Source organism: Colias croceus, chromosome 28 (genome assembly GCF_905220415.1).
Source record: "Colias croceus chromosome 28, ilColCroc2.1".
Classification (NCBI taxonomy): domain Eukaryota; kingdom Metazoa; phylum Arthropoda; class Insecta; order Lepidoptera; family Pieridae; genus Colias; species Colias croceus.
The window spans coordinates 2,189,892-2,207,877 of NC_059564.1; positions in this window are offsets into that span (position 1 = coordinate 2,189,892).

Consider the following 17,986-nt stretch of genomic DNA (forward strand, 5'->3'; position numbering starts at 1 on the left):
TTATTTATAATAGTCGTTAATCTAAATTTGTCTTTATCATAACGGGATAAAGGTTAATTCAGCTAATAGTTATTGAAGTAGTAATTTAGATACGCTTGTCATAATCGCGCGCCACATTTTGAAAATGGAAGTAATTTGACGTTTTTGACAGTTCAGAAGAAGGGCGTGAAAATAAAACGGTAGATATTGTAGGACAAAAAAAGCAAACAGTTACTTTATACTACTTAAATCGGCTGATGTTTTTAACCGACTTCAAAAAAAGGAGGAGGTTATCAATTCGGCCGGTATATTTTTTTTTTTATGTATGTACACCGATTACTCCGAGGTTTCTGAACCGATTTACGTGATTCTTTTTTTGTTCGATGCGGGATGGTGTCGAATTGGTCCCATAAAAATTTCATTTGGATAGGCCCAGTAGTTTTTAATTTTTATTTTATGAGCATTTTGTCTGTAGGTATTTGTAAATTTTGCAAGTGCAAGTTTGAAGTCGGTTGTTTTTAACGCAGTTATCACTTGTAAAATACTTAGGTGATAGGTCATCTTGACTGACCGGTTGGCTTGGTACTTGGTAGTCATGGCCCTACCTTCCAAGCCAGAGGTCGAGGGTTTGATTCCCACCCAGAATAATTAATATTTCTGTGATGAATATAGATGTTTGGTCTGTGTCTAGGTGTTATTTATCTATATAAGTATTTATTTAAAATTATATATTAGGTATGTATGTTTATCAGCCATCTGGTTTCCATAACACAAGCTACCTAAAGCTTCGTATGGAATTAGATCGTGCAGTGTATGCAATATATCCTGAAATATTTATCTATTTATCTGATGTTAGGTAAGTAAACATCTAGCCTCTAGGTACTTAAATGCGCTCGTCAGGGCGCTTACGAGTTTGATGAAATTGTACTACCTACTACCTAGATACCTACGCGTTAATACTTATATGACAATATGTTTACTCATGTGATTTTGAATGAATGAATGAATGAATGAATGAATGAATGAAACATTAATTGACAACAAAGTATACAAGCCGCACAGAAACAGAAAAAAAGTAAGAACAAAAACATGGTGAAAAAAAAAACAAACTTAAAAACTAAAACAATATACCTATTACACAATCAAAAACTTACAACCTAAAAATTAGATAAGTACTGTGCGGCAACGTCTGTTGTCAAAAGGGGCTTCTCAGTATACAGCTGCAGTGACTTTTGAGTCAACTAGCAACACTGATTTTCAGAAACCCCTATTGACAGTCGGAGTTACAGCCTGTGTGATGTGTGTGCGTGAGTGAGTGAATGTGTGAGTGTGTATGTGTGTGTGTGTGAGTGTGAGTGTGTGTATGAGTGGGTGTGTGTGGGTGGGACGGTGCGTAGGTATATAAGAAAATAAAAATAAAAATAAACGTAAACATATAAATAAGTGAGAACTATATAGCATTCAATAGGACAGGAAATTAAAAATACAAATAAATACATATTAACTATAAATACTTAGGTACTATACTTACAATATTATCAGAAATATGGTGACAGACACTACAACGCGGGTACTAAGGCTGATTCGTAGAACTTAGAAGGTAGTTTCGATACTTAAAACGAAAACTACTTATATTAAAAAACTACGTATATTTTAATACCTACTTATATTAAAAAGTAAATAGTATAGACATAAACAACCGATACAATACCGATAGGTAGTAAATATGTAGTACAGACCAAAATGACCCTGAAATATTTATTTACTAGCTGCGCTCCGCGGTTTTACCCGCAGTGCTGTTGGTCTTAGCGAGCATCGAGATTATATACCTACTATAATTATAGCCTATAGCACATAATATAATCTCGCTAAGACCAACAGGACCCACACTGAAAGAATTTTTCAAATCAGACCAGAGTAGTTCGTGAGGTTAGCGCGTTCAAACAAACTCTTCAACTTTATAATATTAGTACTTACAGATTAAAGCCTCTTAAGAACTTGGTCGAGGTCGTGTCATGGCAATACCGTCACATAATGGAGTAAAGCAACGATTTTGGTATCTTTGAATCTTGCCAAAAAGTTTCACTTCTGAAACTTTTTATTCACTTGTTGAAATTCAAAATCGACTCCCTATAAAAAAATTAATTGTGACAAGATTTTTGCGCGCTGTCACATTTAAGAGGAAGGGGCGTGGCTTCCGGCCGCGTTCCGTTCCACGCAAATTGACGAGATCCATTAACTTACACTGTTATATTAAGTCTCCGTACAACGAAAATAAGTTAACAATTTGTGATGTGGTTGTAGCAACAATGCAAATATTTCGAATTTTATAATAGGGTTGTTTTAACATATTCATTTTATAAGCCTTTTGTAAACGGTAAAGTTTCAAAATCAACATACCATATTTTTACAAACCTATAAACGTGGATATATTTGGCGAGTTACATTAGTTTATCTGTGAATATTGAGAAGTTCTTTTAATATTATATTTGTATTATACATGATATACTTATTTTTTTCCAAGTCCATCAACAAAAATATACTAGAATTTCAATCCTGACAAAACTTACCTACATTATAAAAACTAACAGTTTTCCAAATAAAATCGATGAAAACTAACAATAGATAGAGGGGTTGCGACCCCTTATTCGATGCCCAAGTAACGTAACCACGAATTATCGAATTATATGTTTGTTACCATAGAGTTAGTTAAATATAGACAATCAAGTTATTTATAAATTTAAGCTTAGGATATTAAATTATTTTTTTTGAGCTATACAGTATACTCGATAATAATTATCGAGTATAGCTCAAATGAAATGAATATGAATTAAAATGAATATGAAATATGAATTATTCATACAATTTGTTAACGCAAATATAGGCATGACATAAAGCTTTATTATTTCTTTACTAGCCCTACAGTCTGTAGTCGCGTGGTCTACACTTGTAATCCAGTGATACAAAATTTCAAATTTGTAAAAATATAATAGCTCAAATTATATCATCCCTCGTGTACTCTAAGTTGAATAATTGCCGCATGCACTCAGTGCAGCGTGGATAGTCGGGTGCGCGTGGTTGTGCAACTGGAGCTCCGTAAAATTCGCGGTCTACGTACGTGTACCATGCAAAAGCCATGCAAACGCCATGCAAATACCATGCAAAAGCCATGCAAATGCCATGCAAAAGCCATGCAAATGACATGCAAAAGCCATGCAAATGACACGCAAATGCCATGCAATCGCCATCCAAACGCCATGCACGCATGCATGTTGTAGTTGTTTTTTCTAATCATAAAAGATATGGTTGCATGTTGTGTTGATTATTTTAAATAGAAAATATATAGTAATGAGATTTTATAAATAAACTTTTTATTTTATTTGTGTACTTTTCTTGTTTTAAAAATGGTATACCCTTGTAGACCACGCGACCTAACACGTCACTTTTAGATACGTGACTACTGTAGGGTTAAATGTTTTTTCTATGCCATTCAGTTAGGCGACAATTTTGATATCTTTGAATCTTGCCAAAGAAGTTTCACTTATGACACGTGTGCTTCGCACATATGCTCTTTTTTATTCAGTAGGTATATACATAGGTCTCTGGTACAAATTCGGCTCGAAGGACCAGTAAATGTACAAGCTATTTACATTTCAATTATCGGTGCTGAGCAGGAATAGATGAACAGTGAAACAATTACAACACAACTCAATTACTATTGATAAATATTTAAGTCGTAGCAAATCTAATGAAGATTAGCAAAAATTACAATTTCAAGCACGTTTCAAGAACAGTTACTTAGAAATAGTGACACGTGGTAGATTGTTTTAAAATTAAACATCATTTCAAATAGATCTAGAATCTAGATGGAGGATCATGAAAATGAATATGTATATTTTATTATCATACTTACCTAATACCTACTTTGTATTTAAAATACAGTAATAAAAAAAAATACACTAACTCGTTATTTCTACTACCTTATTTGAGAATTGAATATTGCTCCTTCTAAATATAAGTAACTCTATGGTTAACAAAAGCAAACATTCAATTAAATTTGTTTGTAATCGCCAATAACCAGCCATTAGGAGCAATAGGTACTGCTTATTAGGTGTTATAGTTATACCACAGATTATTTACGAAATAATTAATTACTTCGTAAGTAATTACACTTGCACAATATCAATTGGTGTCAGAAGTGAAATTTCTTTAGCAAGATTCAAAGATACCAAAATCGTCGCCTTACTCCATGACGTGAGGATATTGCCATACGACCTTGTAATTTTACTCTCAACGCACCTAAAGAAGTTTCACTTTTGTCAAGTGTGCTCGGTACACGCTCTTTTTTTAACCGACTTCAAAAAAAAGGAGGAGGTTATCAATTCGGCCGGTATATTTTTTTTTTTTTTTTTTTTATGTATGTACACCGATTACTCCGAGGTTTCTGAACCGATTTACGTGATTCTTTTTTTGTTCGATGCGGGATGGTGTCGAATTGGTCCCATAAAAATTTTATTCGGCTAGGCCTAGTAGTTTTTATTTTATAAGCATTTTTGTCTGTACTCGATGACTTAATTTCAATGTAGCAAGTAACTTTGATTCACTTCCCGGTAACCGATTGAGCTGAAATTTTGTATACGAATGTAAATTGGATAGCGATGAAACATTATCATGACATGGAGCTGATCTGATGATGGAATCGGAAGGTGGCCATAGGAACTCAGTAATATATTGACTCAACTTTATCGAGTTTGGGCTCGTTTGATTCGTGTTGAAAAATACACTAAAAAGTATTAAATAAAAATAACTGCGTTAAAAACAACCGACTTCAAAAACGGAAAAGTAAGAAATAAAAAAGATTTGATATTATTAATTACTACATATAATTTTTATGTGCTATTTATTAAATAGGTTTGAAGTCGGTGCCAAACACTAAGCACTTAGTATTAAGCCCATGCACCGACATCAAACCTTTTTAGTAAATAGCACATAAAAATAATATGTAGTAATTAATAATATCAAATCTTTTTTATTTCTTACTTTTCCGTTTTTGAAGTCGGTTGTTTTTAACGCAGTTATTTTTATTTTCTTTGTCTGCATCGGGAATCGAACCACTCGTTCACGTGTTAACCACTGTACCAGATTGTAAGTATGTAGGTACTATTTCAAACTCAAACATTTATTTATTCAATTAGACTTCTTATAAAAACACTTTTGAATGGACATCAAACTTTGAAATATTTTTTATGTACCTAATACGGCGAAAGAGATTGAGCCCCACAACACAGGGAATCCTAGTGTGGGGTTCAATGCAGCACATGTAACTATATTATGTAACATTTCTTGTAACTAATAAAGAAATTTTTCATTTTTCATTTTCACATAACATTTTTACAATTTACCTAAGTACCACTTCGGAAAGCAGTAGGTAGATATCTATGGAGAAGAACCAGAAGCATTATAATATTATTATTGATAAAATAATAACACGCCATACAATAAATAATAATTGGCCAAACTTATGGCCAAACATTTGTCATTGAATGAATATTCATTTGATAATGACACACCAATTACGAAGTATTGGCCCTCTAATTCGTGTATTTTGAAAATTATAGCCCGTTACAAAATTGCCAGTTATCAAAATTACCTCTAAATTATGGGGTCTTCAAACATTATTTCTTTAATCGATTTGGAATTATCGAGAACAATAAATATTGTCAAATATGTAAGTCCGTTCTTTGAATTATCTAATTTATCAATAACGTCAAATGATCGTCAACAATTATTTTTCTGACATTTGGATTAGGTAAAAACAAGTAAAAATGAAAATATCTAATTTTTATAACAATATTTTGATAAGTACCTATATAAGCATTAGGTATAGGTACTTATTACTAATAAGTTATTAGTTATAAGTTATAAGCACAATATACAGATACATACAGCATACAGTAAGGAAACTTCATACAAAATGTTCGAAATGGCTCCCCCCCCCCATCAAGCGTGTTTTCGAGGGTATTGAGGGGGATCGATAGTAGCGGGTGACACATCCACAGATTTTGAATATAGTATGGAAAAAAGTTTAAAGTGATGTCATTTCACATTAAATAAATATCGATTGTTTCAGTTTGTAGCCCTTTCAATAAATATATATCTGTATCGTATCTGACTACAAGTTAAAAAGAGACTATTTTTTAATTTCTATAGATATGGCAGTATGAGTTTTAAATTATGTTGACATATTTTCTACCAAAATGATAGCTACAAATAGTACCTATTAGGAGTCCAGTCTGTTTAAAGACCGCATCTATTTTTTACGCAATCTAGAAGAGCACGAAAATCTAAAAAATGGAAACCTTAAAAAATCTTGTTTAAATTTATGTGCATAATTACGTAAATATTAGGGAAGAAAAAGATAGATATTATAATAATTATTGTATTTTTATCGATACGTGACTTTACCACTTTGTCAAGCACTAAGCCTGTCAAACTATTTTCTTTTTCATCCTAAAACAAAAAGGTTATATAAATAGGAGGTTCTATGTTCGTATAATAATAATAATTTTAATTTATTTTTGAATATTTTGTGTTTTTAAAAATAATTTAGTAGGTATACCTACATACAAGTATTGTTAATTCTGGTTTTAAATAATTATTGAATACTTATATGTATCATACAAATATCAAGCATTATAAATAATAATTTAGGTAGGTACCTTTTTTTTTTTTTTTTTTTTTTTTTTTTTTTTTTTTTTTTTTTTTTTTAAGTGGGGAAATCTTGCATAGATACCCACGGCGTCCGGGGAAAGGGCCGCGGGTTATGTCGGATTCCTACCGACCAAAACCCCACTGTGTTCCGTCAAGCCACATAAACGACGGGGCCACGGGTATAGGTAGAATTCTTCCGTGACCCCATCAGCAGCTGCCCGTCTCCAGGCCGACACAAACTATGAGCCCGCCAGCTCTTACCTCATAGGGCGGCGTGAACGGAGCACGTCTCACGCCGCCTCATCTCACCGGACGATGGACTAAATCCCCGCTCCATCGCCCGGCGCCCCTCGGTACCTACATTAAAATAGCCTTCGGCGTCCAAAAAAGACAAGATTTCGAAATATAGCACTGAAAAAAACGTACCTATTTACTTTTACAAGGTATATATTTTATTGAGATTGTTTCTTCTTGTAAATTCATATTTAGGCTACACCATTTTTTAATTTTAACGGGTTTTAATCTCAAAATTACCACAAAGTCAACTGTGAAAAAAAGCAAACAGAAATATACAGGCCGAATTGATAACCTCCTCCATTTTTGAAGTCGGTTAAATATCAAAAAGGTAACAGCCCTATAGCTATACGTCATAATTTCATCGCAGGGGCTTAGTTTCCTAACTGTATGTACGTAGTATATAGGTATCTGTCAACTGTGTTATAAGTCTATCTGCTCCTAAATGAATAATAAAAAATATATAGGTATCTACAGTTAATTAACAATTAATTTCATTTTTAATTTCATCGCTAAACAAGAATATGATAACAAGTTTATATATTTTTTTTAATTTCGAACGATTTCGGAGCCCGGGCATGGTAAATGAATCGAAAATCTTTAAATGCAGTTCTTTATAAAAATAAAGGAAAGTTTCCTTTCAGCATTTTTTTATCTCCAGTATGTTAAGTAGGTATTTTCCCTCCAGCTAGCATATATCAATTTTGACTGGGACTTACAGATATAATTACATTGTCAATCCTTAACTGCAATAGCCATAGAATCTATATAATTAAATGCAACGACAACACACTGAACTTTAAAGCTAATATTAATTATTCACGCGTCTATTTGTCGGTATGTTAACACGAATTCTTGGCTGTACGGATGTGGGCCGCGCGCCTCGCATTCGTACCGTGAAAAACAAATGATTGTCTCTGGTTTGAAAAAAATGGGCGCTAAATTTGAAAAGAGAATGTCGATTGGAAAAAAGCGCGGGAAACTTCGAACGAGGCGGGAGCGAGTTTTAAATTTTAATTTTAAATTAAACTTAATTTTATGATCAGAGGAGTAATTTGTTGTAAATATTATAGTATTTAATGTAAATAGTTATAGTTTTTATATTATATTGGTAAGTTTTATTGTTAATATTATTTTTAATAGGTACCTATGTAAATTGTATATTTCAATTGAGTCTCCTTCATAGAAATCTATGAAGGATCCTCCTGATCCTTTGAATGAGGGATCAGGTCTGGGACCTGGTCCCTCCGTCGCTAGCTATGTAACAATATGTAGCAATGATGATAATTTCGATAAAGATCTACTTGATTGGGAACAAGAAGGTAATAGAAAAAGGAAGCGTGGTAAAAATATAAATACTATTAATAGCCTAGAGAATTTAGATAGTGGTCGCCAGAGTGTTAACTCTAATAGCAACTCTATATCAGCTAAGGAAAATGTTTCAATTGATTTACAGTCTAATTCTTTAATTAGAAATATATATACTGAACATGACTCTTATCCATTTGTTGTTCATGTACAAAGATGTGAATCATCACCTGGTGATGGTTCTACGTTGCATCCAATTACATTTGGCAATTTTTTGAAAAAAAATAGTTTTAAAAATATTGTAGCAGGCAGTGTCAAAAGAATAGGCAGGAATAGATGCGTTGTTGCTTTTTCAACTGCTCATGATGCTAACACATTTATTAATAATAAAGCCTTAGAAACATTCAATCTAAGAGCAAAAATACCATCCTTCCATGTTTCTCGGATAGGCTTAGTAAGAGGCATTCCATCAGAATGGTCTCCGGAAGAAATTAAAGAAAATATAGTTGTTCCTAATGGATGTGGCTCTATAATAAAAGTACGCAGAATTAATTATAAAGTTATTATTGATGGTACAGTTACATGGAAGCCTTCACAATCTGTAATATTAACTTTTGATGGGCAAACACTCCCGTCAAGAATATTTATTTGTTATAATTCTTTACCTGTAGAGCTATATATATTTCCAACCATTCAGTGTTATAATTGCTGTAGGTATGGTCACACAAAATCAATTTGTAGATCCAAGCCCCGTTGCTATAAATGCGGGCAAGATCATAGTGGTGAAACTTGCAATGTTGAAGAGGATGGTGCATCATGTATAATGTGTTCTGGTTTACATTTTGCAAATAATAAAAACTGTCCTGAATATAATCGTCAGAAACTAATTAAACTTACTATGGCTCAGAAGAACTTGTCATATGGAGAGGCACTTAAATTACACCCACAGGTAAAAAAACCTTATGCCGAAGTGCTTAACAATTCAACATTGCAAGTCTCACCAAAGCATAGTTTACAAAATTCAAATATAAATACATCTCATAAAAAGACTGTTTTTAAAAAACAACGTTCGCCACCAAAAAGTAGCCAAGGCTATGATAGAGCTGCTCATGAAGCTTTAATTAAAGAATGTCAAATGCCTACACCTGACAATGGGTGTGCCTACAAGATATCTCCATCTAATGATACTCAAAATGGTGCTATAATGGAAATTTTACTCGCTTTAATCAATTTATTACAACAAAGTAAGACATTAAGACCGTCCAACGTTGCTTTACTTAATAAAATTATTAATAACACAATAAAAAACAATGGCTTCGAACATAATACATTGGAATTGCAGGAGCATTCTTCCTAAAAAATCTGAATTAATTCATATCATTAATAAATATACTCCATTAGTAATCTCACTAAACGAGACTTGGTTAAAATCATATTTAAATTTTCGTATTCCCGGTTACATTTGTTTGAGGGATGATAGAACTGACGGATACGGCGGTGTTGCAATTTTAGTTAAAAATACCCTTACTTTCAAAAAATTACAACTTTTCCAACATACCGATAAAAGTTTCAATATTGTCGGAATAAGACTTAATAATACGATTTCCATTGTTTCCATTTATATTCCTCAGTTTTCGAATTTAATTAAGCATGATATACAACATATTTTTTCCACACTTGAAGAACCCTATATTATCTTAGGTGATTTTAATTGCCATCACCAATCTTGGGGATGTAGTATATCGAATTCAAATGGAGTACAATTACTAGAGCTGATCGACAATAACAATTTATGTGTAATAAATTCAGGGGAGCCGACACGACGCACTCATGTGAATGAGAACTTGAGTGCAGTAGATCTAACAATTTGTACATCGGATGTAGCTTCATGTTCATCTTGGAGTCCCTTACCGTATACGTTTGGTAGTGACCATTTTCCTATTTTAATTACTTTGCCGTTCAAAAATAATCGAAATTATAAACAAAGTTCACGTTTCAAATATAGACTGCAAAATGTAGATTGGGACAAATATAAAAATACAATTGAAAATGAAGTAAGGAAACTTCCTGATGTAAATATCACTAATGGAATAAAATGCTCGGAAGCGTTGGCAAAAACGATTTTGCAAGTTGCTGAGGAGTTATTCCCCGTTAAATCGACCTCAAACACGCTCATGTCTTCTCCACCTTGGTGGGATAAGGATTGTACAGAAGCGATAAAGAAACGAAAACTGGAAGAAAAGAGATATGCTGAGAATATGTCCACGGAGAATTACAATAATCTGATTGCTACAATAAAGACAACACGATCACTACTCAAGAGAAAAAAACAAGAAGGGTGGAAATCTTTTTGCACATCCATTTCACCGAATACTTGTCCCTCTCAAGTGTGGAAAAATTTAAAACGCTTCAGGTCAGCATTTGCTGAGCAACCATATAGATTTCCAGAGTCATTGGCTCATGATTTTATGCAAAATATAGCTCCCAATACAGTTCCAGAGAATAATATATTACCCGTGACTTCTGTTTCATTTGATCACAACTACTTTCGCATTGATTCCTTTTTTTCTCTATATGAGTTGAAAGGAGTACTGTCAAATGTAAAGGATTCCACCCCCGGCCTGGATGGTATACCTTATTCTTTCTTAAAAAACCTCGGAGATACTGCATTACAATACTATCTTGACATAATAAATAATATAATGATTTCCGGAAATATTCCATCCGAGTGGAAGACACAAGAAATTATACCTATACTCAAACCAAATAAACCAGCTGACGAGCTCTCATCCTATAGACCGGTAGCTTTGTCATGCGTTTTATTAAAGGTAGCAGAACATTTGGTGAAAAATCGTTTAGAGTGGCACATCGAGCATCACGATTACCTATCAAACAGTCAGTTTGGTTTTAGAAAAGCAAAAAGTACAATAGACAGCATAGGCATTCTCACAACAGACATACGTTTAGCCTTCTCGAACAACAAGTACTTAGTAGCTACTTTTCTTGATATTTCATCTGCCTATGATAATGTAATTATATCTATCCTCAATCAAAAACTTTTTAAATTAAATGTTCCTTGTATACTAATCAATTTCATAATAAACTCATTAGTGGACAGAACTATATGTTTAAATTTAAATGAATCAGAAAACATTTCACGTAAGATTCACAAAGGACTTCCGCAAGGTTCTGTACTTAGTCCTCTGCTGTATAACATTTATACTTATGATTTGGAAAAGTCACTGAATGATACTGTAAAAATTCTGCAATATGCCGATGATATTGTTATGTATAGTGTAAATAATAGCTTAGAAGAAGCATGCAATTGTTTAAATAACAATCTAAACCAACTTAGTATGTGGCTTAAAGATAATGGTCTTGACTTGTCAGTAGAAAAAAGCTCTGTTGTAGTTTTTTCTCGAAAGAGGTCTTTGCCTCAAGTAGATGTAAGCTATAATGGTAGTATTTTTCCCATTAAAAATGAAGCAAAATTTTTAGGAATAACATTAGATAGTAAATTAACAGGAATACCTCACATTGATTTTGTATCGGCTAAATGTGAGCGTATTTTAAATATAATAAGGTGCTTATCTGGCGTGTGGTGGGGGGCACACCCTTTTTGTCTCAAACTAATTTACAATGCTCTATTAAGAAGCAGTCTAGATTACGGAATGTTTTTGTTGGAAGGTGGTAACGTTAGTGCCTTTAGAAAACTTGATAAGATTCAAGCGAAGGCCATTCGAATAGTTGTTGGAGCTATGAAATCTAGTCCCAATAACGCACTTCAAGTTGAGTGTTGTGACGCTCCGCTTCATCTAAGACGACAGTTTTTATCCGATAGATTTCTTTTCCGAGCGCTGCAATTTTCCAACCATCCCTTATTTCATAAATTGAAGGACTTGAATGAATATATATTAACATCTACGTATTGGCGCTCTAAAAAAGTTCCATGTCTGATCGAAAGTTTCCGTAGAGTCACATCCATTACAACACGTATACATCGATCTCCACGCTTATCATTGTTTAGTCACAGTTATGATAATTTGTTAACATATCCAGACATTAAGTACGATATAGGAATCATCAAGAATGATCCTCTAGCCAATCTTAATTTTAATACAAAAGTAAATAAGGAATGGAAAGATTGGAACCTCATTTTTACTGATGCATCTAAGACGTCTTTGTCTGGGTGCACTGGAATAGGCATATACCATACACAATACAAAATTATTCAAAAAATAAAATTACCACCTCAAGCATCAGTATTTACTGGTGAATGTTTGGGCATTTTGAAAGCAATTGAATATATATTATTAGCGAAGTTAGCACGAACTGTTATTTTTACTGATTCTAAAAGTTCTTTACAAAGTCTTGAAAAATATCCATTTCATAATAAGCCATTTTACCCTTTCATTTTTGAAATTAGAAACAAATTAACACTTTGTAAAAATAAAAATTTAACAATAGTTTTTGCATGGATACCCAGTCACACCGGTATAAAAGGCAATGAAAAGGCAGACGCCTTAGCAAAAGATGCCATAGATAGTGGTGATATGTTTCCATATATCAATTATTGCCACGATCTTGGTAACCTTCCTAAAGTTTACCTCCATGATACCTGGACTAAACTTTGGGAAAGTAGCGGAATGCAAAAGGGAAAACGTTTCTATTCTCTTCAACCACGGATTCCAATGAAGCCTTGGTTTAATAAAACCAAAGGAAGTAAATTAGCTACAAGTATAATCATTCGTATGCGACTTGGACATGTTTGTACTCCTCAACATCTTACTAAAATTGGCGTATTAGATAATGAAATGTGTGAGTGTACTCTAGATGTGGGCAACCTGAATCACTTATTTTTTGCTTGCCCACTGTACGACCATTCCTCTTTGTATTTATCTCTTGAATCACTTGGTGTACCCTTTCCTATTTCTATTAATTGTCTCTTGCTCAATCCTGCCAAATATTTTGAAGCCATTGCCAAATTTATCACTCGAAATAATATAAAGTTGTAAATATTTTTCATTTTTTTATCTTTTTATTTCAGTAAGAATGCAGTATGTTTATTTTTAAAATAGAATTGTTTAGTTTTTGACTTAATTATAATTTTTATTTAATAGATTAGTGTTATTTAATATATCTAGATTAGTATTTTAGATTGTATATTGATAAGGTATATTGCTACTTCTCTGATTATGCGCGTGCGTGAATTTTCTGTAATAATTGTAAAAATTTATGTTTCCCTACCTTTTAAAACTTGACACTGGCAAATAGTTTAGTCTTGTTGCCATGATAAACGAAAAAAAAAAAAAAAAAAAAAAAAAGAGAATGTCTTGTTTGTTGTGTGATTGCAATTTGTATCGTGAGGTAAGGAGAGTCATATTATGGTAGATTATTATTTAATCATTAAAAAGATGTCCAGCTGTAGGGTGATCCAAATCCTTCCTGACGTTGTTGAAAACAAACCACTTGCGTAGTAATACACATAGATACTTACGTGAAAGTTTAGTTTGTAATAACTGCCCTAATCGATTAATTTATGGGTTACTACAATTTTCTTCGGTCCACAAGTAAAGTAAATTGAAATGCTAAAAAAACGGTATGCTTAAAATTATTATGAATAATGTTTAATAACACTCAACACCTTATATTCGTCACAAAATCCCTAATTTATTGGCACACATCCAAATAAACAATTAACAAAGTCATCAATGCCTAACGAGCGATCGTGTTTGTATTTCTGAACGCTGACTCGCGCTGTCAACTTGACAGATTGAAGTGGGCGGGCTCGCTGACGTTGTTTTGCGCGGCAAATCGATGACGCATTTTCCAAAGTGACGTTGGTTTTTTTGTGCAATTAAATGCAGTTTTTTTTATCACTATAGCTTCACCTTGATTTTGACCCTCTGACAAATTTAATTCAAACTTTATACACTTTTCAAGGATCGTTGACAATAGGTACTTTAACTTCATATTTCTAAATTAGCTGAGCAATAGGTTAAACAGCCGGATTTTTGTAGGCATAAATAAGCGTTCTAAGATAAAATAGTATGGAATATATTATTAGCATTATTAGAATAATAACTACTAGTATTAATATCATACCTCTCCAATACACTGGTGCAATTTCAGGAAAATAAATCCAACCTTTCCACTTTTTCCACTTATGCTTATAATGTATTGCACTTCTTGCTTTACAATTCGCGCATAGTATCAGCCAAATTATAGTTCACCTATTAATAGAAGACTGCACCTATTATAAAGCGGCACTGATGTATATCTCAATCTCCATTACCATAGATATCACTTTTTAACCGACTTCTTATAATCTACCTTCAGTTAGTTTACTTAAACAAAAGAAGTAGGTACTACCTTACTTTTCAAATAAAACTCATGAAGATAGCGATACATTTTTTTTAAAGTTCTTAGGTAGTTACCAATATAATAATGTCAATTTCCAGAAAAAAAAAAAAATTATTCCTGAATTTTGTTTTGCAACATAATCCGCAATATTGTCGTTTATTTCTGAATTTCAAAGAATAAGTTAATAGCAAGACTCAAGAGTACAAATTATTCATAAGTACTTACACCATTTTTTTCTTTCTTAAACTTTATTTTGTATTCAACCCTTTGGGGATTTAGAACACGACGACCTCACGCATTTTTATAACTGCTGTGATTTGTAGAAAACATAAACAGTACTGTCTGCACGCATTCGCGCGCATCGCACAGCTGTCAGTCAGCCATATTTAGCTCAAAAGGCGCGAAACCGTCACAGCATTTCGCGGCTCATTTCAATTTTAGAACGCAATTTTCGGTTTCGTTTTCAAAGAGAAGCTAAAATGTTGCCAGTGCTATAAAACACGGGAAGCCGAGCGTGGTGTTGTCAGCGTTTGGTAACAAATTGGTTAATTGCTTTTAGTTTATTTATAACTTCGTTTGGATGTGTTGAGTGAAATCTCATTAGCTATATGTTGACGTGTAGTTAGAATGACAAATAATCGATACGTGAAGGAAATGTGGCACTGAAATGTATTTTAATGTGCTCGTTATTATTGTTTAATAGATGATTCGTTTCATCTCTTTTTTTTTTGCTAAGTAGGTACCCAGAACCATGTTAATACAGATACATGTCTTAATTATACATTATACTACTTAATTAATTCATTAAATATCTGTAAGAATCTGTAATCTAGGTACATTATATCTATAGAGTAGAGTACTGTTATGTTACGGATGTCTTTCATTAAATTATGTTTGGAAATTAGACTATAAGAATTATTGTAGAAGTAGAAAAAGAAGGGATTTTATATACCTCCGTACTCTGAAAAAATAATAGCATTCTTAATAATGAAAAAAATTAAAAAGCTATGTGTGTGCAATATTAAATAAATTTAAGTATTTATTTAACATTATTGTAATTAACACGAACATCATTATTTCTTTACCTTCCAGTATTATAATTGCATACGTCGGGACTCAAACTTGCAAAATCTATCTGACTCTAACCACAAAACCAACGCATCTTCACTTATTATCTTATGACAAATTCAATGCTACAGATATTATTTTATATTCCCCTCTAACCATAGAGGGTAGAGCGAGGGAGGTAATGTGTCGCCATTTGTCAAACATTCAATAGCCAGCTAATGGACATTTAGAATATTTACTTCCGTTTCCGTATCATTATCTGTGGTTAAGTACGTATTAAAAAAAATGTGTGCGTGTACTAGTGTACACACGTAAAGAAGTGAAACTTCTTTATGACCTTATTTTTCAAAAAAATAATTTACTAGTATATGTTTATGCAACTTTACAGAAATACGTCGAATCACGCGTGGTAGGGATAAGAAAAAGATGGCGTGTAACGGAAAAATGTCACGCGTAACGAAAAAATTTTACACTCAATTTTTTTCCAACCCCGATAAAGAAGTTTCACTTCAAAAAGTCAACTGCGAGTTACACTAGTGACATTAAGGGTTCCGTATAAATAAGCTTAAAATGCAATTGCAATGAATTGGTTACCCATCCAATGTTTATCCCTAAAAAACATCAAGTTTTGTTAAAAATTAAAATGCCAATAAAAACTATCCTGTAGGTGAAATAGCAGTTGAATTATCATCAATATTGAGTATTTTTATGTTAAAATTTATCAATACCTATATTCAATTCCACAAAAGACCACACCCACACATATGAACAGAGGCAAGCTATAATAATTGGACTATTAGAAAAACTTTTAAAGGTAAGAAAAATTTAGTAGGTACCTATAGTTACTTTCTCTTGTAGAAACTAAGAAGAAGGAAGTCAAAAAAGGTGACTATCTTACAAATTATGTTCTTTTGGGAGATAATAATTACATCTACTAGCCCTTTGATAAAGTACATCCATTCAAAAAAATAGACACGAATAAGGGTTGCTTGTTAGTTGTTGTGTGTCGACGAAATGGATTATGAAACTGATTATTAATCCTATACTAGTAATTAGAAATTTTATTTGTGGAAAATTCCTTGTTAATAATAAAATTTGTGAACTATTTCGAAAAACTACAGAAATTATTTTTGAGTGAAAATTAACTATATTTATGTATTTTTTCAGCAAAGTACTAGTAAATTAATTGTTAATGGGGCTGCCCCGTTATTGCAGCGCATCAGGATGTTTGCAGAAGCTCGTATAGACTGTTTTTACGCTACAATGCGAAAGAGATGCACATCCCTGCCCCCCTAGCCAAGTGGCTTTCTGTTAGCGTAGCGTTCAATAGAATAGACTACGAATGTATGAGATTGACGTAAGCTGTAGATAAATCATGCGCTGTATAGCGAGTCGGCTCGACTGCTGGTATGTAAACCACTGCTGCAAACTGTGTGCTTCCTTGCAAGCGCGGATCCAGGGGGGGGGTCATGGGGTCATGACCCCCCCCTGGGCTAGGTCCACGACCTAAGTGGACCACTAATTTAATATTATCTTTTTTAAATTTACAACTTAATACTGTTCAAAATGATGTTTTTATTGACTTTTGAGACATAAAAGTAATATAAAACAATTACTTAGGTAAATCAATTACAAACGGAAGAGAATATAACAATAATTAGAGGAAAAGTTAATTAGGGTTGACCTGTGGTCGTGATTCAAGGGCAAAAAACAGGTTTATCGATTTTTGAAAAAACCTATAACTGTGGAATAAAGTAGGTTATTAATTTTTTTACTACAACTTTTGCACACTTTTCACACAACCTCAAATATCGAAATATCCCAGTTCGTGGATAAGACATAAAATAGCATTTTTTTTAAATAAACAATAGAAAATTACGACAAAAAATCGGCCAAGTGTGAGTCGGACTCGCGCACCGAGGGCTCCGAGCAAACCTATTTTTTTAATAGGTTGTATCTTACATTTTTATTTAAAGGATTTTTTTCTTTATTTTGTGCTATTAGTCGTTGCTTTTATCCAAATTTCAAGACTGTGTTCACGGGAAGTACCTTGTAGGTTTTGATTCCATTGCAAGTAGTTGCGAGTTACAGAATATGAGGCTCTATTTGCTTTTTCTTCAGATTGCGATGACATAGAATTTGAATTAAATAACAGATTTAAGTTATTATAGACCTGAGTTCTGATGTGAATATCAATTTAATACATGTAGACGTTCATGCGTAAAGGGATTGTAAGTTTAAAATTATTTTAAAAAATATATTT